At 34.8% G+C, this 25587-nt stretch overlaps 1 protein-coding gene across 6 annotated transcripts in view; it reads right to left on the reverse strand.

Annotated features, from left to right (window-relative positions):
- Positions 1 to 25587, reverse strand: part of LOC150103864 (large proline-rich protein BAG6) — a 401723-nt gene that overhangs the window by 236624 nt on the left and 139512 nt on the right. The gene's annotated exons all lie outside the window — the stretch shown is intronic.

The following is a 25587-nucleotide window of genomic DNA, read 5'->3' on the forward strand; positions in this document are numbered from 1 at the left end:
ACTGCTCATGAAGTATCTCCACCACACATTCTGCATCAGCTGTCTTTATACCATTTTCTCCAATCAATGTCTATTGTGGAATGAAAAACAAGAAATACAAAACAATGACAAAACCTCACAAAATTGAAGATACCAATATACAGGAAAGTATAGAAGAAATAGTAATGGAAGAATTAGAAAAAGTCCAGACCCGGATGGAATATGTGTTGAGCTTTTTAAATATGCAGCCAATAGCTTAAAAGAAAACCCTACTTAAATTCTTCAATAATATCTGGAAATATCAAAAGATCCCAAAAGAATAGGAAACTGGAATAGTAATAAATATTCACAAAAAAGATCCGAAGGACAAATATGGAAATTACAGAGGCATTACTCTCTTAATAACAAGATCTAAACTATTATATATGCAAACATCTTAAAGAACAGACTTATTAAACATACAGAAAATTATTTAGAAGAACAGTGTGGTTTTAGAAGAGGATGCACAGATGCTTCTTTCACAATGCAACAGATCATAGAAAAAAGAAAAGAATTTAAACTGCCCTCTTTTCTTCTATTTATTGACTACGAAAAGGTATATGATAATTTGAACAGAAATCTACTCTGGAAAATATTACAAGACGATAAAATACCACCTAAATTAATTAAAGCAATAAAAAGTCTATACAGAGAAACAAAAATTTGCATCAAATTTGCAGATGGAACATTATCAGAACCTATAACTATAAATAAAGGAGTAAGACAGGGTTACGGCTTATCCCCAATCCTATTCAACACTGGATAGGATTGGGGATAAGTTCCTTTCTAATATTTTCATTTTTGATATGATTCTGCCATTGATATTTGTTCAGCCTCACCCTCATATCTGTGGTGTCTAGTCTTTGTTCAACTGTTTTATTTCTAGCCCAACTCTCAGATCTTAAAACTTGGAAATGGTTTGAACACTGTCTTGTATACTGATAGTTTGGTTTGGGCTAATTTTGCTCTTATTCCATATAAATTTATTGAGATGACTACCCACCAAACCAGCTTTGATTATTCTGTTGTCTATTTTCAGATTTAACCTGCATCTTCACTAAAACTGTGCCTAAATAGCTGAAATATTTTACGTGTTATGCAAGTTCTCCATTGAGAATGCACCTGAAGTTTTCTATGTTCCTGCTTATTTTCATAGTTGGTATTTTTATTGCCGATTTGCATGCGAAATTTGCTACAGCTCTTAAGCAATTTAGTAAAAAAAAACCAGACTTGCACTAAATGTTCAGGAGTACAACATTATCTACATAAAGCAGAATGCTCAGTTTGCTATTTCCAAGTCTAATAGCAGGTTTAATGCCACTTTCTTTCCTAATGCGATCCATATAAATGATGAATAAGAGTGGAGATAATGTGCATCTTTGTCTTACCCTGATTTTACAAACTATCTTATATTTCCTTCAAGTCTAAATGCTGACTTACAACTTAAATATAGACATTATACAGAATAATATGCATTGCTCTGTATTGTCCATTATCCCTAATAACTGCAGTGTTCTGAAAAGTTTTCTGTAGGCACCATGTTGTATGCCTTTTCCAGATCTACAAAACTTAAGTACAGATCCTTGTCTTATACCCATGATTTCTCAACTATTTGCTGTAATGTGAAATCTAATCCTGATAATCTCAAATCAGCCTGAACCCAGCTTGTTTTTCTCAAAATTCCTCTTCAACGATTTTTCTCAACCTATAAATTATATATTTAGTTTAATCCTTTATCCAAGTGTAAGCAAACAAAGTTTGCATCTGAAGTATCTTCAGCACTGGGGCAACTCATAGCAAAGGTGGACAAGGCTTCACATCACTTGCCTTAGTATCCCATAATGCAAAGCACATCTCCTTGCAGACATGTATACTGCTATGCATTATGGGAAGTGTCACTACCCTGACCTGTTTCGACCTTTATTGAGGTCTCTTCAGTGGGAGCAAGACCCAGAAGTGATACCAAGGTTGAAGCAATGCAGAAGTCATGTTTACCTATACGAGTTGCCAAAAGGTGTCACACCTTATTATTAAATTACTCTGGATTAGAGAAAGATGTTGGAAGTTTTTTTTCCCCCCACTTGGTTAGACTATAAATTATATATTTAGTTTAATCCTTTATCCAAGTGTGACACTTTTAGCAACTCATATAGGTAAACATGACTTCTGCATTGTTTCAACCTTGGTATCACTTCTGGATCTTACTCCCACTGAAACCGGTCTGGGTAGTGACCCTTCCCATAATGCATAGCAGTATATACATGTCTGCAATGAGATGTGCTTTGTATTATGGGATACTAAGGCAAGTGATGTGAAGCTTTGTCCACCTTTGTTACAAGTTGCCCCAGTCCTGAAGGTACTTCAGGTGCAAACTTCGTTTGCTTACACTTGGATAAAGGATTAAACTAAATATATAATTTGTAGTCTAATCAAGTGGGAAAAAAAAAACTTTCAACATTTTCTCAACCTCTTTTCAAGCAAACTTGCATAAAGCTTACCTGGAATACTTAGGAGAAAAATTGCTTTCTAATTGCAGCATTATTCATAGATGGGGACTATGAGAGATCTACTCCAATCATCTAGAATTTGACCTTATGACCAGGCACTCTGACTTATGAAGTGTAGCCACAGCAAAACTTTTATATTTCAATATTTAAGCATTTCTGTTTGAATATCATCTACTCCAGCTGCATTTTCACATTTCAAGTTTTGATGGTTTCTTTCTACCTGAAGTATTGATAGACAGTGTAGTCCATAAGTTTTAGTACAAAAATTATAAAAAATCAAAAACACATGCAAGATAAAACATTCTTGTCATTTGAAATATGATCCACTCTCATCTATACAGACTTCAGCACTGTCATACAGTTTTTGGACAGCTGCAGATAATTCCATTTCCTTTCTTTTAGTGTTACACAGTGATCAGCATTCGTTTTAGAAATTATGGACCATACAACCGCATTATAAATAACTTTTAACTTCCCGACGTTTCGATATTCATATTAAGATCATCTGGAGTATACAAATATACAGGACAAGCTGAATTACATTACATACAGTAAGCTAGAGAAACAATGATTTGATCACAGGTTATTCTACTGGCATGACCTCTAGTGAAAAAAATAAAAATAAATAATTACAAATTAATTATTTAAAAACTACATCAAGCAAAATTCTATTTATGATAACATGAGCAAACATTCTTTCTTATAGTTTTCTTTCAGTAACAATGATGTCCTATTTTTAGCATTACAATTGTTATTTTTGATTTAGGATCCTAGATTGTCTACAGTCCTGTTTATAGTTACTCTTAGAGAGGAAGGTTCCGTGGGTCGAACATGTGCCTTCCATATGTTTGGGATTTTTAGACCATCATTATTGTTCAGATTGGAGTGGTTGATAATAATCTCGCAGGCTTCATTAAACATGATATGAATGCAAATTTAAGGAAGCCTGTGAGATTATTATCAACCACCCCAATCTGAACAATAATGATGGTCTAAAAATCCCAAACATATGGAAGGCACATGTTCGACCCACGGAACCTTCCTCTCTAAGAGGAACTATAAACAGGACTGTAGATAATCCAGGATCCTAAATCAAAAATAACAATTGTAATGCTAAAAATAGGACATCATTGTTACTGAAAGAAAACTATCTATAAGAAAGAATGTTTGCTCATGTTATCATAAATAGAATTTAGCTTGATGTAGTTTCTAAATAATTAATTTGGAATTATTATATTTTTTTATTTGTTTTATTTTTATTTTTTTCACTAGAGGTCATGCCAGTAGAATAACCTGTGATCAAATCATTGTTTCTCTAGCTTGCATCGAAACATTGGGAAATTAAAAGAGTTATTCTGTATAACACAGTTGTAAAGTCCATAATTTCTAAAATGACAGATAATTCCACTTGTTCAATTGTCTTCAATGCATTGATTACAGCTTTTTTGGATAGCTGGAACATCTGCAAATTGTTTGTTCTTTCAGATTCATTTTCAACTTTAAGAACAAAACATAGTCCAGAGGGAATGAATCTGGAGTGGAGTGATTGGGAATACTTTTGTGTATCAAAAAGTGACAAAAATTTACAGCTTCGTGAGCAGGTGCATTATCATGTAACAGGGGAAACAACTCGTAACTAGAATGCAGTGGGACAAACACATTGCATGTGTTTCAGAAGACAATCTATAACGTCTTTATATAATTGTGCATTCACTGTTATCCCTCTCCTGTGCTAATTCTTTGTTCACCAAGCCTTGAGAGTCAATATATATATATATCAACATCGTTTTGATGAGTGACTTTTCGAATCTTAATTTCTACAGTCTGGGAGATGTCTCACCAATCCATTCAGAACGTGGTTGCTTTTTTCTGGATTATAGGCAAAACAACCACTATCATCTCCTAATGATTTTGTCGAAGGAATTTTCAAGTCACAAGACGTGACTTGATATTTTCTTTGCTCAACTGTAAAGGCATGTGGTACAAAATGCACACACCCAACTTCTTCCCAAAATCTTCACTCAGAAGGTAAAGAATAACACTTTTATGGATGTTTGAACTATCATCCATGATGTGATTCAACAATCATTCTTCACCAACTTGGCAACAGCAGCAATGTTTTCCTGAGTTCAAGTCAACATTGGATGGCCACTTCTCGTCATCTTCTGATGACTAGTTTCCATTGCAGATGTTAGATTAGTTCAGAGCTTCATTTCCACATGCCTCTTGTACCATTTCTAGGATTTATTTCTCTTGTAGAAAAACCTGCTTTAAAACAAAATTTAACCACAATTTTCTTTCACTTTTCATATTCATGAAGTACAAAAAAAATGCACTTTACACTATACATAACTCACACAAACATCACTGAACGTAAACTAACCTCATTCTCTCAGGATGTACACATTAGCTGGTATTACTTAGTGCATCTGTCAACAGAAAGCTCCAGTACTGTACACACAATAAATCAAGTCCTAAAACTTATAGGTGCACAGAGTATGTAGTTAACCCTGTTTCCATTATACTGCAACATTTCTACCACTGCTCTGTCACTGCTTGTTTTGTTTAACAGTCTTTCAAAGTAATTACTCCACACATCTAGGATATCCTTATATTCAGTTTTCATGTCACCTTTATCATCTTCAATTCATTTAACAGTATTCTTTCCTCCATTTCTAAGCTTCCCCATATATTTTTCCCTGCATTCTTTTAGGTCATCTACTGACTTATTTGCTAGAAGCTTTCAGTATACTTTCTTTTTGTCCTACAGCTTGTATCCACAACAGTGTTCTCATTTTTCTATCCTTGAAGACAACTTCACCATATCTTCAGGGTTTACTTTACCTATAAAAGCTGCTCAACTTTAATTCTTTTGAAAACTTTCTTGCATGCGCAAGAAATCAATGTGATATCCATTTTTATCCTACTTTAAACTAAATGATGGTCACTTCCAATTTCAAATCCTCTACACACCTTCATATCTTGAACCAGCATGAAGATATTACTACGAACAATGACTTAGTCAACAAGGCTTTTCTAGTTTCTTGTGTCTTCTCTCCACATGAACTTGTGCATATCTTTAAGTTGGAACATGCTGTTAGTAATGACTACCCTGTATCCTGAGGAGAAATCCAGCAGATACTTGGCACTATTATTAGTCTTCTCCTTTTCTCCAAATTTTCCCAAAACATTCCTATATCAAATTTTTTCTTCCAATTATTATGGTAGACTAACTATGGGGACGTCAAATGGAGGGAGGAAAGAGGAATGGCAAAATGGAAGCGGGATTCATACAGCTGCTAAGGGATAATTACATGAAACAACATGTTACAGACAGGACAAAGGGTTTCAGAGTGTTGGATAGGATAATAGCATCAGAAGATATATCCATAACCAAGGTAAACATTCTGTCTCCAATTGGAGAGAGCAACTATGCAGGCTTGTTCTTATTTTTGGGAAGTTACCAAACATGTGGAATTCTGTGTCAAAAAAAGGGTTTATGTTCTACTATAAGACTGGTGATTATGAGTGACTCAGGAGTCAGCTTGGAAGAGTGCCATGGCTTGATAAGCTACAAGGAATGTCAGTAGTCCATGGCAAGTGGTCAGAGATTGCATGAGAGGACTGCATACCCAAGGTCAGGAGGATAAACTAGGTTGGAATTAAGTGGATGAGTAGGGATATAAAGCAAGAGCTGCAAAAAGAAAACATTGTAAAGGGAATATAAAAAAAAGTGATCAGCACACTCATGAGCAGTACAAAGTGAAAGCAAGAAGAGTGACTAGTATGGTAAGAAAGGCCAAACCAGACAGAAAATTAGCTAAACAGGCCAAAGTAAACCCAAAAGAATTTTTTCGTTATGTAGCAAGTAAGAGAAAAATGGACTATGTTAGGATAGCTTTAAACAATGCTCATGGTAGGAAATAACTGACCAAAAAGAAATAGCTGAGTTGCTGAGTGATCATTTTGCAAAGGTGTATCATTCAGGTGGAGATTTTACAGTTGCTGATATTACAGATTATAGTAATATGAAGGTCCTAAGATGAACATTATCAGTTGGAAAAAAGGAAATAGCTGCTGTAAGAGGAAAAAATGGTGAACTTATAATCAAAAGAATTCAGGAATTTTATACTGAACTCTCTCTGAAGACAAAGACCAGGACATCCAAGAATCATCTATGGATAACTCGAGTGAGGAAGAACATGATGCCCCTGAGATCTTACAAGGTGAAGTGGAAATGGCACTGCGGGAAATGAAGAATGGAAAGGCCCCAGGAGAAGATGGAATTATTATTACTATTACTATTATTACGGGCAACTCCAGGGAGTCATTAGACTCATCGAGGGAGGCCCCAAATCATATTCATCACAACTATTTGACATTCATACAGTATCTATCATACCTCGCCTTAAACTCATTCACTGTCACAGCATCCACTACAGACTCAGGGAGCGCATTCCACTCATTCACTACTCTAAAAGTAAAGAACCCAGCTCTAACACCTTTACTAACCACACTTTTGCCCAGTTTCCATGGATGTCCCCTAGTCCTCCCACAACCAGCCCTGTTCTCAAAAATATCTTCTGAATTAATTTTATAGAAACCCTTCAGTAATTTGAATGTTTCAATCATATCTCCCCTCCTCCGCTTATCAACCAATTTTTGCAACCCACAAATCCTCAACCTGTTCTCATACGGTTCATTCCACAGACCTGCTATCATCTTGGTCACTCGCCTCTGGATCCTCTCCACCTCCTCCCCATCAAGAAGAAACCTAGGTGACCAAATCTGAGCACAGTAGTCTAGATGGGGTCTTATCAAGGCTCGATAGAGAGGAACAATAACCTGCTTGTCAACGTATTCCTCAGCAACCAAGTGATTTGATGAGCTGTTTTGGTCACTTTTGCAATGTGTCCCCTAAATTTCAATTCCTTATCTACCAACACTCCTAAATCTCGTGCCTCATCAATTTCCTGGAGCAGGGTTCCACCAATGCAGTAAACTGCCGCCAATCTTTTCACCCCAAAGTGCATAACCTTACATTTTGCCACATTAAACTGACATCCATTCTCCTTAGCCCAGACCTCCAAATCATCCTGCAAAATTTTGACGTCATCTGCATTCGCTATTGCCCTACCCAACTTCGCATCATCCGCAAACAAATGAACTGTTCCTCTCAGATCATTTCCTATATCATTTATGAACAAATTAAACAGCAGTGGTCCAAGAACAGATCCTTGTGGCACACCACTAGTCACAGACCGTCTTGTGGACTCCACTCCCGAGTAAACCACTCTCTGATATCTCTCCGTCAACCACCCTCCTATCCATCTCACCAACGCCATGTCCATTCCCACATGCTGCAATTTACTGATTAGAATTCCATGTGGAATCCTGTCAAAGGCCTTGGCAAGGTCCAGCAGAATCACCGTAAACCCATTACCCTTATCCAGTTCAGCCGTCACTGTGTTATAATACGTGAGCAAGTTACTGAGGCATGACCTACCCTTCACAAAACCATGCTGTCCCCGATACAGTATCCCATTTTCTTCTATCCAATCTTGTATTTTCCTCTTGACTATTTTCTCTAAGACCTTGACAATGATTCCTGATATGCTAATCGGTCGGTAATTTACAACAGCAGTCTTGGAACCACCTTTATGCAGTGGAACTATTTTCCCCTCTTTCCACCCGCTCGGGACTAACCCAGACCCGAGACTCAAATTAAACAAAATGGTCAAGGGTACTGACAATTCTTTAGCTGCTTCTCGTACAACACGAGCTGGTATACCATCCAATCCCACAGATGTATTGACATTGAGGTTATGCAATAGACTACTCACCTCCACTTCATTAACCACAATTCCTGTATAATCTACTGGTTTATTCGTTTCTGCAATGTCACCACCTGGATGATATACTTTTGCAAAGTGCTCACTCAGTAACTCAACTATCTCAACTGATTCAGTTACCTCCCTACCATCGACATTCTTTAAAATCAATCTGCCATGTACATTTTTCCTTTTACTTGCTACATATCTAAAAAACTGTTTAGGATTCTCTTTAGCCTGCATGGCCAATGTTCTTTCGTAATCCTTTTTTGCTTTTCTTACCACACTCGTCACCCTTCTGGCCTGCGCTTTATACCGTTCATGTGCCTGCCGGTCACCCTTCTCCTTAAATTCCCTCCATAGTTGTTTCTTTTTTTGCAACTCAAGCTTAATGGTGTTATTCATCCATTTAACCCCTACTTGATTTATTATTCGGACTCTAGGTATACAGTCAGCCATTGCTTCATGCAAGCACTTCTTAACTACCTCTCATGCACTATCAACTTCTAGTCCTTGCAGTTGTACATGCCATGGCACTGAGCCAATCAAACTCCTAAGCTTGTCATACTTTCCCGCCTGATAATTCCACATGTACCCTGTCTTAATTGAAAATTCTACACCTTTAGCCACCTCCCAAGTTAAGACCCTATGATCACTCTCACCGATTGGTGGCAATGTGGTCATATTTGTTACAGCCAAATCCTCAGATGTAATTACTAGGTCAAGCACTCTCTGACCCCTAGTATTTTCCATTACATGCTGTCGCAGATAGTTATCCCTTAATAACCGCATAAAATCCAGTTCCTTCCTCCCGTGTGTCCTCTCCTCACTCCAATCAATGCGACCATAGTTGAAATCTCCCATAATAATCACCCTCCTTCCACCCATTTCTTCTATTTGCTTGTGCATACTGTCACCACCATCTTTTCCATCACCTGGTCTATAGCAGCACCCAATTGTATATTTAGTTCTGCTAGCCACAATCTCACACCAAATGGCCTCAAATGTGCTCTTTTCTCTATCCTGCAATTCAACTTCTATTCTCCTTGGCTGGAGCTCATCAGCTATCATCAACAATACTCCTCCCCCCATTTTATTCTCTCTGTCATTCCTGAACACACTATACCCATCACATTCAATCCCACCAGTTATATCATCTACAGTCAGCCATGTTTCACTAATACCTATAACCTGTGGTCTGGAAGTGCCAACCATGGCCAAAAACTCTTCCTTCTTGTTCCTAATACTCCTAGTATTAGTATACATGAATTTAAGACCCCCATTAGCCCCAATCCTACCTTGATGCCTTATATTAACTATCCCACTCTGATTTGTTGTCCTTATTTGCTCTGGCATATTATATTCATTCTTACATTCAACTGCTTCCATAAGGACTGTATCTCTACCCCCCCCCCTAACAAATCTAGTTTCCCTGAATTTGCACATCCACTACATTCAGCAACACTTTCTCAAGTCTTCTTACACCGTAACCATTCAAATGCAAGCCATCCATCTTATATAGATTCTTTCGCCCATCAAACTCACTCCACACATCCACAAATTCCACACCACTCGTCATACATAACCCACGCATAAAGTCATTTGCAATTATAGCCCTACTTTTAAACATTTCACTGTCATACCGTGGCAAAAGACTAATCATTCTAACTCTCTCACTCTTTTCTTTTGCTACCTCAAACAATTCATTCAGGTCTTCTATCATTTCCATTTTATCTCCTTTCAAATCATTCGTACCTGCCACAACAATCATTTCTTTCACCTTTTCCTTTTGCTCTCTAATAGACCCAGTTATGTCCTTTATGGTCACACCAGGTTGGTACGATTTTGTCAAATCCTCTACTAACACACCTCGTACTAACGAGTCTCCATACAGCACTCTATCCTTCATTTTGTTCATGTTCACATTCATACGTCTATTTTTCCTGTCATACCTTTTATTATTGGTTGGTTCATTCAGTCTACTTTTGTTCATGCACTCTAGCTGCTGTTTTGCTCTTTCTATCGCACTATTCAACAACGCGATCTCACTCAATGCATCTATCTCATCTTTTTTGTTCTCTGAGAAACCATTTATACTATCATTCACACTTTCTACATTCACACTCTCACAATTTTCATGTACAACCTTGCCGTTTCTTGTCATATCCCTATTTCCTTCATTCTGAAAGTTGACAAAAATATCACACTCACGATCCGAAATACACTTCAATTCCGCATTCTCCCTACACTTTCTACACACATTCAATCCTTTATCATCATCTAACCACACTCCGACCGCACTCCACAAAGCGTACATTTCACAGCTAATACACTGACTCATTTCTTTTATGCTACCGTTCTTTGATAACGATGGCGAACCTTCATTACTGGCCGCCATTTTCCTACGCACAGGTGCCATATTTATCTGTAACGTGTTTTGTCAAATTAAACGTTATAACACACCAAAAATAGACGCACTAAAATACGCAAGGCAAACAAAACAAAACTACACAATATTAAGTAATTTGTATCGATAACTGAAAATGATACTTGTCTTATCTGGAGCTTGCACGAACACTACTCATTACGAATTCATCTAGCAGCGACTTCCCGACATAGATTATGTTATAAAACACTTTAGTACACTAACCACGTTAATAAAGCTCTAATAATATACCAAAATTAAACACTTAAGTCCATTAAATTGAATCCAAAACACCAATAAATCAACAAAAAACACAAATCTCTCAGGAGCTATGGTAGACTTATGGTAGACTTCTTAAAACTAGGAGTAAACCCTGTCATCAAGCAGCTGACTAAACTCTTTAATAAATGCCTAAAACAGAGAAAAATTCCAAAAAAATTGGAACAATTCACTTCTAATATTAATTTTTAAAATGGGCAATAAGGAAGAAATTAAAAACTACAGACCTATAAGCCTACTCCCCCACCATATATAAAGCTTTCACAAAAATTATAAATAATAGAATAAAATCTAAACTAGAGGGAATGCAATCCTGTGAACAAGCTGGATTTAGAAAGAATTACAATACTTTGGACCATATTCACACATTAAGACAGCTCATTGAAAAATCAATTGAATACAATAAACCTCTTATGTTTGGTCTATATAGACTATGAAAAAGCATTTGATTCAGTTAAAACATCTGCAACACTAAAAGCACTTGAAACCCATGGAACCGAGAAACCATATATTGAAACACTAAAACATATTTACAATAATGCAACTTCTGTAATTAAATTATATAAAAACAGTGAAAAGTTCCCAATACAAAAAGGCATCTGACAAGGTGACACCATATCTCCCAAATTATTCACAGTTGCACTAGAGGAAGTCTTTACAAGTCTTGACTGGGAAAAAAAAGGAATAAACATAAATGGAGAAATGCTGCATCACCTGATATTTGCAGATGATATTGTCCTAATAGCAGATAATCTTGAAGATCTAGAAGAAAGGTTAAATCAGCTAAATGAAGCCTCCAGAGTAATTGGATTAAAAATAAATAGAAAAAAAAACAAAAATAATGATGAATAAATATATTAACCATAGAACTGTCAAAGTTGAAAACCATGAAATAGAACAAGTTAAAGAACAAGTTAATTCATATGTATATTTGGGCCAATTGTTATCCTTTGAGGAGTGCCAAAGAAAAGAGATTGAATGAAGAATTCACTTTGGATGAATGGCTTATGGGAAAATGAGAGACATATTCAGAAGTGGCATCCCTATGAGTCTAAAAAGGAAAGCTTTCGACCAGTGCATATTTCCTGTCCTAACATATGGAGGAAAAACATGGACTTTAACAGAAGCCCTAAACAAAAAACTGAGAACAACACAACATCGCATGGAAAGAAGTATGCTAAAAATAACATTAAGAGATAGGAAGACAAATACCTGGGTAAGATCTCAAACAGGTGTCATGAATATTGTAAAATACATTAAACAGGCTAAGTGGAGATGGGCTGGCCATATTGCCAGATGCAGTGATGGGAGATGGACTAGAAAAACAACAGAGTGGAGACCAATGGATGGAGCAAGACAAAGAGGAAGACCGAGAAGGAGGAGGAGGGATGAACTGGAACAAATTGCAGGAGCGAGATGGATGGGAGAGGCAGAAAACTGAGTGATCTGGAAAATCATGGGGGAGACCTTCGTCCAGCAGTGGACAGAACCAAAAGGTTGAAGAAGAGGAAGATATTACAGAGATGCATATCAAAATTAACATAGATGAACATAAGGTATTTAGCATATTAAAAAATATGAATGTGAACACAGCAGTGAGACTGAATGGCATATCAGCTCATGTACAGTATTAGCCATTACCTTTATCCAGGAGAACTGGATAAAGGGAATGGCTACACTATGATACTGCTAGACTTTGCCAAGGTATTTGACAGAATACCACATGGAAAGCTATTACAAAAACTGGAGAGGATGGGAATGGACATGAGGCTAGTAGGAGAGATACCAGAGAGTAGTATATGGTGGAGTAGAGTCTAGGAGAATGATGGTGACTAGTCGAGTATCTTAGGGTTCGGTACCCACTATTACTCTTCAATTTGTATATCAATGACATAGGGAAAGATTTGAGAGGGAATATTCAGTTGTTTGCTGATGATGCAAAACCACTAGAGAGAGCAATAGTTGATAGAGGTGATGTATATAACCTGCAGGATGATTTAAATAAATTGGCATTATGGGCAAAGGATAATGATTGTCAATTTAATGTTGCAAAATGTAAGGTTATGCACTTCGGGTTGAAAAGGTTGCATATGGTATAACATATTGATTGTATTGGTTTGCAGTAAATTGATGAGGATAGGGACTAGGAGATAATGGTGGACAAAGAGTTCAGAGGGCATGTTTCAAAAGTTGGTAAAATAGCTCAATGGCTTACTTGGATGTTGAAAAACATGCTAACAAGTAAAGATAAGGAAGTTATTATTCCTCTTTATGAGGCTATGATTCGGCCACATCTTGACTATTGTGCACAGATTTCGTCATCTGGGTTTCTTGAGGATCAGAGGTGGTCAAAAAAGATTCAGAGATGAGTAATCAAGACGGTGACAGATCTCTGGAATACTCCCTACAAGGAGAGGTTGAAGGTTTGTGGGTTACAAAGTTTAGTTGATAGATGGAAAAGAGCAGGACATGATAGAAACTTTTAAGATATTAAAGGGGTTTTTATAAAATTGATGCAAGTGAAATTTTTCAATATATGACGAACAGAGAACTAGGGGCCATCTGTGGAAGTTGTGTAAGAGTGTGGTTAGTAGGGATGTGAGGACCTTTTTTTTTTTTGCATGGAGAGTAGTGACTGAGTGAGGAATGGATTGCCCGAATTGGCAGAGTTCCCTGATGGTGAATGGATTCAGAGAGGTATGATAGGATTTGTGTGTATAATGGTTAATTTGGGTCTCCCAAGATGAGTCTCCATACTCCATGAAGATGCCATAAAATACTAATAATATATGCCAGGTGGCATTCATTTAGTACTCTGCTGTTTAGATCTCCAAGAAAATACTATTTTTTCCATTTTCTTCGTCAGCTGTCTGCTCTGATGACTCAAAATATTTCTCCACTTCTTGCTTAGGAGAACCTTCTGTGGGACCATATGCACAAGTAAGTTTCATTGACCATTTTCCCATTATGAAGTTTTCCCACATAACTTTACTTGAAACTACCTTCCATTCAAGATGTTTATCTTCATATATGGTGTCGAATGCTATTGCCATTCTTGTTTAATCCTTTATAAAAGTGTAAGCAAACAAAGTTGCACATGAAGCACCTTCACAACTAGGCTACATGTATATAGATGCCACTACCTAGACCAGTTTCAACCTTTATTCAGGACTCATCAGTGTGAGCCAGACCCAGAAGAGATACCAACGTTGAATTAATGCAGAATTCATATATAGTAGTAAAAATGTGTACCTTATTATTAAATACTCTGGATCAGAGATAGTTGTAGAAAGTTTTTTTCACTTGGTTAGAAATTAATTTAAACTTATGAAAAAATTATATTCTTGTTTAATTCTTCTTCCAAGTATAAGGAAACAAAGTCACATGTGAGGTATCTTCAGGACTAAAGTAACTGCATACAGAGGATGAACTATCTATGATTCAGAATATTTTAATAAGGTGATACTCATTACTACCTGATATGATACTCATTACTACCTTATACCTTCCAAGTATAAGGAAACAAAGTCACATGTGAGGTATCTTCAGGACTAAAGTAACTGCATACAGAGGATGAACTATCTATGATTCAGAATATTTTAATAAGGTGATACTCATTACTACCTGATATGAGAAATGACTTCTGCATTACTTCAACCTCGGTATCTCTTCTGGGTCTGGCTCTCACTGATGAGACTTCAATAAAGGTTTAAACTAGTCTGGGTAGTGGCCCTTCCCATAATGCATAACAACATACATACCTGAAAAGATGTGTGCTTTGCAATGTTGGATACTAAGGCAACTGAACAAGTAGCTTAGTCATGAAAATAATTCACATGCAACTTTAGGCTTGGATAAAGGATGAAAAAATAATATAATTTAGTCCAAGAGTCCTAAGTATATTTCATTTTAAAAGTTTATGGAATTTACAATCATGTTAAAAAAACTTTTTTATTATCCCGACGTTTCAATCTTCACATCAAGATCATCATCTGGAGCATACATCAATATACAAGACAAGCTGAGTTACACTATTAACAGTAAGCTAAAGAAACAATGATTTGATCATGTGTTATTCTACTGGCATGATCTCTAGTGAAAAAAAAAAAAAAATACATCAAGCTAAATTCTATTTACGATGACAGCAATAAACATTCTTTCCGATGGTTTTCTTTTAGAAACAATAATGTTCTATTTTTAGTGTTACAATTCTTATTTTTGCTTTTAAGATACTGAATTTTCTACAGTCCTGTTTATGTTGTTCTTAGTGAGGAACGTTCCGTGGGTCGAATATATACCTTCCATATGTTTGGGATTTTTAGACCATCATTATTGTTCAGATTGGGGTGGTTGATAATAATCTCACCATGTTTATAAACATCTAATGGCAACAAGGCTGTTCGGCTTCTTCAGTTTTGCTCAAAACTACAGAGCGTGCTCTCACAACAGTGACTAACACAACACACTCCATGCATGTAATGTTACACGTTCTGTTTTAATTTTTAATTTATATGATAACATTGATAATAATCTCACATGCTTCCTTGAATTTTCGTTCATACCATGTCTTAGTGCGATTTAGACAGCTAGTGCTTTTCCAGTCAATTCTGTGTAAGGAATTCATGATCAGAAAGGCCAGCTTCACCATAATTATTATATTTAATGTGTCATTTATGTTCTTTTTGCCTGATAGGAATTGTGCGCCTTTCCTCTGGCAATCTTCCTTCACTGTTTACCGGAACACAAAAAATAGGTGTCATCAACAGGCTAAAAAACAGGGCACAGACTATCTGTTCCAACGAACAGGCACTAAAAGACGAATTTAAAATTATCTTTAATACTTTCCAAAAAAATGGATACAGCCAAAAAACTATTAACAAAATTCTCTACAAAACCTCAATAAGAAACAAAGACAAACCAGACTACAGCAAAACTATAACCATTCCCTACATTAAAGGAACATACAAAATAAACAGAGTACTACAAAAATACAACCTCAAAGCCACCTTTAAACCTCCTGCAAAATTAAAAAGCTTACTCAACTCATCCAAAGACCCACTCCCTCCACTAGCCCACCTTGGAGTATACCGGATTTATTGTACTTGCAACATACTATATATAGGAGAAACAGGACGCACAATTCCTATCAGACAAAAAGAACATAAACGACACATTAAATATAATAATTATGGTGAAGCTGGTCTGTCTGATCATGCCCTGAATCCTTACACAGAATTGACTGGAAAAGATGTGTAAGAAAAGATCTAGACAGCTAGTGCTGTCTAGATCGCACTAAAACATGGTATGAACGAAAATTCAAGGAAGCTTGTGAGATTATTATCAACCACCCCAATCTGAACAATGATGGTCTAAAAATCCCAAACATATGGAAGGCATATATTCGACCTACAGAACGTCCTCACTAAGAACAATTATAAACAGGACTGTAGAAAATCCAGTATCTTAAAAGCAAAAATAAGAATTGTAACACTAAAAATAGGACATTATTGTTTCTGAAAGAAAACCATCTGAAAGAATGTTTATTCCTGTCATCGTAAATAGAATTTAGCTTGATGTTTTTTTGTATTTTTTCACTAGAGGTCATGCCAGTAGAATAACATGTGATCAAATCATTGTTTCTTTAGCTTACAGTTAATAATGTAATTCAGCTTGTCTTGTATATTGATGTATGCTCCAGGTGATGATCTTGATGTGACAATCGAAACATCGAGATAATAAAAAAGTTTTTTTTAACACGGTTGTAAATTCCATAAATTTTTAAAATGAATGCTGATCACCATGTAACTCTAAAAGAAAGGACTAAGTATATTTCAATATCAAAAGCAGAAAAAGTGAAATAGCAATTAGATAATATTCAAACAGAAATGTTCAAACAGTTGAATTCTGGATGATTGGATTAAAGCCCTCTTTGCTTGAAAAGACAAAGGTTCAAATCTCATCTCAAATACAAAGAATCTTTATTAAGGCTGTTCAAATGAAGACAGTTTAGAAATTATCATACAAAAGTGTCAGGGTTTTACATCCTGCAAGCAAGCAAGCCAGGAGAACACATGCAATTTACACACAAAAATATTTAGCACCGATTTAGCACATGACCACAGATTATTATTATACCTGAGAAGAGGAGAAAAAATAAAATAAAAAAATTGAATAAAATTTTGGGAGGAGGGGGTCAAAATCAGGTGTCCACTTTAAAACAAGCATTCAACAAATCATGAAATATCACAAGAATCTGTAATAAAATTTTATACTGAGAAAGGCATAAAATAAAGTGTCAAGAGAAATGCCATGTAAATTATAGCATAAATTTAACATGATACAGAACAATATATAGTCTATCACTTAAATTGTAAATCATATCATCATCAAATTCATAATATGTACCCACATGGGGTGTACAGGATATGATAGTACAACATGAAAAACTTACATCATTACTAACTTCCTATCAACATATCGATTTGGAGGAAAATTGTAATCTGTAAACACTCCAACATTATCAGATCTTATATTTCTTTCTGTCTTCTAAGGTACTTTTTACTGTATCAAGCCATGTACATCTTGGTCTTTTTCCTGCTAACCTGACAGAGAACATTTGTTTTGCTAATCTTTCCTCTCTCATTCTGTTTAAGTGACCTGGGAATAGCTCTGCTATTTCCTGGATGCTAACAATGCCAAGTTCTCTCCTAACATCCACATTTTTAATATGATATTGCCACTGATGCCATATGTTCATGCCCCTAATCTTTCTGAAGACTCTCAAATCTGTGGTCTTTAGTCTTTGGTCCAGTGTTTTATTTCTAAACCAGCTCTCAGATCAATAAGTAAAAATTGGTTAGAACACTATCTATACAGCTAATTTAGTGTTTTGACTAATTTCTCTCTTATTCCATATAAATTTATTCAGTTGACTTCCTAACATACCAGTTTTGTTGATTCTGTTGCCTATTTCCATATTTAATTTATCATCTTCACTATAAATTGTGCCTAGGTAGCTAAAATGTTTTATTGTGCTACATAATCTCCATTCACAATGCAGTTGATATCTTCAATGCTTCTACCTATTTTCATTGCTTTGATTGTTATTGTTGACTTTCGTATCAAATCAATTACAACAGTTATTCAATTTAGTCAGGGAATTTCGCAGACTTGTACCGGATTTATTTAAAAGTATAACATCATCCGCATAAAGTACAGAGTTGAAATTAGCATCTCCAATTTTGATATCAGCTTTAATACCACTTTCCTTCATAATGTGATCCATATAAATAATGAATAACACCAGAGTTAACATCAAACCATCTTCCTGCACTTCCTTCAATTGTAACTGCTGATTTACAACTCAAATAAAGACTAAGTATTGCTTGATATAATGTCCTATTGACACCATATTACTATGTCAAGAGTGTCTTGAATAGCTTTCTCTTGGCACCTTGTCATATGCCTTTTCCAGATCTACAAAACATAAATACAGATTTTTGTTATACTGACAGGATTTCTCAACTATTTGTTGTAAAGTGAAAATCGGATCCTGACAGCCTCTATTTGGGCTAAATACAGCTTGTTCTTCACCAAGCTTCCCTTCCACAATCCTTCTCAACCATTTCTCAAGTATATTTGCATAAATCTTACTAGGAACATTCAGTAGGAAAATACCTCTGTAATTCTCACATTCAGTTTTATTTCCCTTTTTATATATGGGTACTATGAGAGCTCTACTCCAATCATCTGGAATTCATCCCCCTGTCCTACTTTCTGAACTATGCAGTGCAGCCACTGCAAGAATTTTAAACCTCCATACTTAAGCACAGATTAGCTGGAGTAGATGATATCATCTTCTCCAAATGCCTTTCCACATTTCAAACTTTTTACTTACTGTACAGATATGTATTCCTAAACTGCATGCGAATTGAGTGTCTTTTAACACTTTCATTGCCAAGCTGAAAATTGGAATTTCGTGTGGTGGCCAAATTTTTTTTTTATTTTTTTATTTAGTTAGCGATGTCCATGCGATAACGCGTGATCGACCGTTTGGTGAGAACTTGCATCACGCAATATCGCGTGATTGGCAATGAACGTGTTAGCGCTGTGCTGTCACAGATTCTTTCATTTAGCAATTTTTCAAAGTAATTACTCCGCACATGAAAGATATCTTTTCCATCAGTTTTCATGTCATCTAATTCCTTTTAGAGCATTCTTTCCTCCATTTCTGGGCTTTTTTTTTAACAGCCTTCAGAATATCTTGCCACCTTCCTGATATTTATTTTCTATGTTTTTACAAAAGTCTTCCCATGACTTTTGTTTAGGTAGTTTTACACAGTGTTTAGCTTTCTTACATTTGTCTCTATATTCTTTAAGAACACAAGCTGACTTATTTGCCAGGAACTTTTGATATGCATTCTTCTTTTCCTTCACTGACTCTTTAACTTCCTGTGTCCACCATGACTTCTGAATTTTCTGTCCTTGGAGACAACCTCATCACATACCTCTTTGGGCAGAATCAATGTTTTCTTGAAGGCTTGCCAATGAATCTCCAAGGTTTGGTTCCTGTTCTCAAACTCTTTCATCTTTTCTTCAATAATGTTTGTGCATTTCAGTCTATAGTTCACATTTGAGAGCTGCTCAACTTTTATTCAATTAAAAACTTTCTTATATGTTCTTCTTTTCAATATGAAATTCAATTTTATCCTGCTCAAGACTAAATAATGATCACTTCCAATTTCAAATTCTCTGTTCACTCTGGTGTCCTGCACCATGGAGAAAATATCACTATCAACAATAACCTAATCAATGAGACTATTCTTATTCCTTGCCTCTTCTCTCAGGTGAATTTGTGCACATTTTTATGTTGGAGCATTGTGTTAGTAATAACCAGTCCATATGCTGAGCAGGAATCCAAGAGGTATTTACGATTATTATTAGCTTTGCTCTTTTCTCCAAATTTTCCCAAAATATTTTTTTGTTTGTCTGACAATTCATTTCCTACTCTGCTATTTAGATTTCCAACAAGGACCAACTTTTCCTTTTTCATTATGTCAATTGCTTTCTCTAAAGCCTCAAAAAAATTCTTCCACTTCTACCTTGGTAGAATCTTCTATGGGACCTTAGGCACAGATACTTGTCATGTCCAGTTCCACATTCTAATATTTGCCCACATCACTCTACTTGATATTACTTGCCATTCAAGAAGATTAGCCTCATATTTTGTGTTCAATACTACAGCTACACCTTCTTTTCCCTGATTGTCATTGACTGAATACAGCATTTTGTATTTATTGCTCAGAAAAATCTCGCCAGTTTTTGTCTTTTTTCTTTCAGTCACCCCTATTATGTCGATCTGGTACTTATCCAATTCCTCAGCCAGCTCCATTTCTTTGCCATTCAGGTCTTATGTTGATAGTACCGATCTTGAATTCTGATGATGTCGAGTTTGGATGTGTTTCAGGATTTGTTCCACAGTTCCAAATCGTAAATCACAGCAGTTAGAAATAAAGTTGTAAAAGAAGATTGTGTAATGTAGAGTCAGCTGTATGGCAAGGATGTATAATAATTATAGTGTTCTCTATAATGATGACACAATGAAGGAAAATCAATTTGGATAATTTTATAATTACAGCCAAAGCAGGTTTGCCTTGCTGTTGTACTACCAGGCGTTCACTTACACTTGGATTCGCCGATAATTCTTTGACACGAAACTCTTAGATCGTAGTTTTCGATCTCAGAGTTTCACATACTGGCTTAAAATAATAAGGGATTTTTATCCCCTTAATTTAATTACAGCCAAAGCAATTAATATGAGTTTAAATGGTTTTGAACTAATAAAATGTTCCTCTTAGAAAACAATTCAAAAGGAACTTTTCCCCCAACTCTCTAATCAAACAAATTAATAAACCCAGATAGAATTTTTTTTTTTTTATCTATCCTGATTGGAACAATTTATTTGTTCCTCTGAAGAAAGATATATTTCCAGGTCAGAGCAAAAAATTTCACTCCCAGAAAATAATGTATGAAAAAAATAAAATAAAATAAATAAATAATATATATATAAAAATTATTCAGAAATAGTATTTATGTATTGTTATTATTAACAAGGTAAAAGAATAGTGATAAATTAAATTTACTGAAATACAAAATTTAAATGAAAGAAAAAATTTATTTATAAAGAAGGTATAAGCAGTGTGTGTTTTGTCAAGAATTTTTTTCTAATAAATAAATGTTTTTTCAGATGGAACATTATTTTTTGAGAGTGAAATTTTTTGCTCCAAATCTAAATGATTTACTGTAGCAAAAAAAATTTTGCTCCTCTGGATTAAATCCTGAAAGATAGATATCCTAGAACCTAAACATAAATTTTTTTCAGTAGGAAAGAAATTTTTACAAAAAAATATTTCATTCCACTCCATAATAATTATCTAAGGGTCAAAAAGGATTTGTTCTTTGAATATTTCTTTCAATTTCTTGCAACTGAAGGTGTTGTTTTGTTCAATTTACTTGTTTAATGAGATGAAAAGATTTTCCTGGAAATCCTGCTACCTCCATATTCAACAACAGGCTAACTCATCTTCAGCTGAAAAGCATTAAGGTTCTTTGTGTGGCAGATGTATTTGAACCTATATATTTCCAACCAAAGGACAATGACATTAATGACTGAAGCTAGAATAGTTTGAAAGAAATCGGCATTAAATCCAATATCCAAACATGAGATATTAAGCTAAAACACAAAATATTTCAGCTATTTAGGCAAATGGCAAATTAAATATGGAAAATAGATAAGAGAATGAATAAAAGCTAGTATGATAGGTTAACAGGTGAATAAATTTAATATATAATAATAATATTAATATTATTATTATTAGCATAGAAAATGTTTCAACTAATTTTATCTTATGAATCTGAACGCCAAGTTAGAAATGAAACAGTAGAATCGAAAACTAGAGCCCTCAGATATGAGAATCTTAAGGAAAATTTGTGATTAATAGATGACATCAGCAGAAGAATCAAATTAAAAATTGATATATTAGAAAGGAACCTGACACTGTTAGCATTAAAGAATGTGTGAGTAGAACTAACCTAAGGTGGAATCAACATAAACAGAATAGGAAGAGTGTGGTAAAATGATATATAGTTAACAGTTCCTCAGAAGTCTAGAATGTAAGATCTGAGAATACTGGAAACCTATCAAAATATTACATTAAAAGAAAGGTGATGAGAAGAAAATAGCAATAATGCACAGAATTATGTCATAATATTGTAGCATACTGTATAACCCTTCAGGTTATGAAACATTTTAAAGAAAGGAGCAAGTCAGTGTACAGTGACTATGTTTTCCATCTGAGTTGTTTCAATGAATATAACACTGACTGCTGAACAAATGATATAAAATAATGTGCTGTATCACCTCTGTAAATAGCCCAGACAATCATACTTCGACAACCAAATGTTTTCCATAACCAGTATTATTTTTTTAATCTTTTATTTATTTATTTTTTTACTGCAACCTTAGCTTGCTGAACCCTCTAAGGTTCTTTGCTGCATGTACCAACTTCTTCCATTCCTTGATACCTTGAGCTCTTTCATTTTAGTCCTGGATCCTCATCTCAGCTAAGTAGTATTTTTGGATATTATCCTCCCAGCACAGCCATTCTCTCCCCACCCATTCTTTCCACATGCCCAAGACATCTCACAATGTGCAAACTCTAATTTCATCAGCTAGAAGTGGCGACCTATAGTTCATATAGTTCCTGATTATATTTTCTCCATTCACCTATTGTGTTCTCTCTTACACGTCCATAGACTTTTCTGAGGACTTAATTGGAATAAATAAGTTCAGATTAAACTTTATATTTTGTACTCATACAGACATTTTGAGTTAAGATAGCTGAAATGGCTGAAGCTACTAAGAACTATGAGAACAGTGTATAAAATCTGTTCTCAAAGTCAGTTTGTCAGGATTAAAAAAAACCTAAGTTCCTGAGAAGAAAAACCCTGCAACCTTCATATGAAGCTGGCAAACTCACCTTCAATTGGAGGAAAACTTATTGAGATTTCATGTTAATGGAATGCCTGATGAATTCTGTTCAGCTCTATTTCGTTACTGAAGAAAATCAAGGACTAAGTTTACAATAAGCAACTTTTCTATATAACTGTTCATGCTGGTAATAAATAGAAAGTATAGACCAAGTTAACCAAACCAATATGTATAAGCAACGAACTGACCGACAAATATATTTCAAAATGCTTGCCAAATAAGTAAGCTAAAAGTCACTAAAAACAGTTAAGACCAATATTGCAAAGTTATATAGACAGAAATTACAATGAATTTTAAATTGTAGAATTTTAAAATGCACTGAATAAATACTGTTTAATCTTGCTGTTTGACCTGATATATGTGAAATTTGTGTGCATATTTATTTGCAATTAAAAAATCAATACATGAGAAAGCTAGCATTTGGCCCACTGATAAAACTGATTCTTTCTTTTAGTGTTACATGGTGATCAGCATTCATTTTAGAAATTATGGACTTTACAACCGTATTATAAATAACTATTTTAATATCCCGACGTTTCAATCTTCATAGTAAGATCATCATCTGATGCATATACAAATATACAGGACAAGCTGAGTACATTACATACAGTATTTGTAGAGAAACAATGAATTGATCAAAAGTTATTTTACTGGCATGACCGCTAGTGAAAAAAAAAAAAAAAAAATTATTTATAAACTACATCAAGCTAAATTCTATTTATGATAATATGAATAAACATTCTTTCTTACAGATAGTTTTCTTTCAGTAACAATAATGTCCCATTTTTAACATTACAATTGTTATTTTTGATTTAGGATCCTGGATTTTCTACAGTCCTGTTTATAGTTGCTCTTAGAGAGGAAGGTTCTGTGGGTGGAATATATGCCTTCCACATGTTTGGAATTTTTAGACCATCATTACTGTTCAGATTGGGGTGAGTAATAATCTCACAGGCTTCCTTAAATTTGTGTTCATACCATGTTTTGGTGTGATGTAGCTTTTCCAGTAAATTCTATGTAAGGTGTTCAAGGGCATGATCACAAAGGCCAGCTTCACCATAATGATTATATTTAATGTGTCGTTTATGATAGGAATTGTGTGTCCCGTTTCTCCTATACATGGTATGTTATAGGTACAGTAAATACGGTATACTCCAGGGTGGGCCAGCGGAGGGAGTGGGTCTTTGGATGAGTTGAGTAAGCTTTTTAATTTTGCAGGAGGTTTAAAAGTGGCTTTGAGGTTGTATTTACTACAAAAATACAAACTTCAAAGCCACCTTTAAACCTTCTGCAAAATCCTAAATCAAAAAATAACAATTGTAATGTTAAAAATGGGACATCATTGTTACTGAAAGAAAACTATCTGTAAGAAAGAATGTTTATTCATGTTATCATAAATAGAATTTAGCTTGATGTAGTTTATAAATAATTTTTTTTTTTTTTTTTTTTTTTTAATGGGGTCATGCCAGTAGAATAACTTGTGATCAATTCATTGTTTCTCTAGCTTACTGTATGTAGTGTAATTCAGCTTGTCCTGTATATTTGTATATGCTCCAGGTGATGATCTTAATATGAAGATTGGAACGTCGGGATATTAAAATAATTATTTATATTGCGGTTGTAAAGTCCATAATTTCTAAAATGAATAAAACCGATTCCCTCTCCCAATGAATTTCTTGGATAATTGACTACACAGAATTTCCTTCCTAACAGCACTGTACCTGTTGACCTTTGGTAGCGACTTATCAGAAGTTGCTATAGTAAGTTTGCTATATAAATAAGCTTAATAAATAATAAATTCATTATGCTAACGAACATCAAGTTAATATTCTTACTATACAGTTTTACTTTGTATATTTCAAATACACTGGCTTTTGAATTATAAAATACTTATTTTACTTTTTAATTTATGTTTTTAATTTTTTTAATAAAAAATGATTTGAGGCTCTGAATTATTTTGTGAAAAAAAATTTTAACCAATAAATGTTTCCAATTCCTAGGTAGTTCCAAGTTAAACTATAACATCAGTGAACAACAATGAATCTAGTTGTATCCAGATTCAAAGACAATATACTTTATGGTTGCTGAGAAAGCACACTTAAAGCAAGATGCACATGCTGCATAAGCACTTTCCAATCAGTATAATGTGCACCAAATGAAAATGAGAGTAATATGTTTACGTGGTGGAGCTAAAATTGGAGTTAACTCTCACCTTTACTGGAAACAGTTTTTTCTCTTAAAGGTGTAAGTTAAACTTTTGTAAATCTAAGAGAATTTTTTTGTAACAACCTAGAAAGAGAAAGGGAAAGAACAATGAGCAATTGCTTGCTAACCTATGGTCTCTGGCTGAGCTCATAATATCATCCAATTGCACTTATCACATTTAACTGTTCAAAATGCATATTCAGTTGTTTTTTTAATAATTATTGTAATGATGTGTTCTTTTCTATCTAGAAGACACACTTCTTTAGGATTATG

This window comes from Typopeltis vanoorti, chromosome 8 (genome assembly GCF_054136105.1).
Source record: "Typopeltis vanoorti isolate ZY-2024b chromosome 8, IOZ_Tvanoo_1.0, whole genome shotgun sequence".
In the NCBI taxonomy this organism is placed as follows: Eukaryota; Metazoa; Arthropoda; class Arachnida; order Uropygi; family Thelyphonidae; genus Typopeltis; species Typopeltis vanoorti.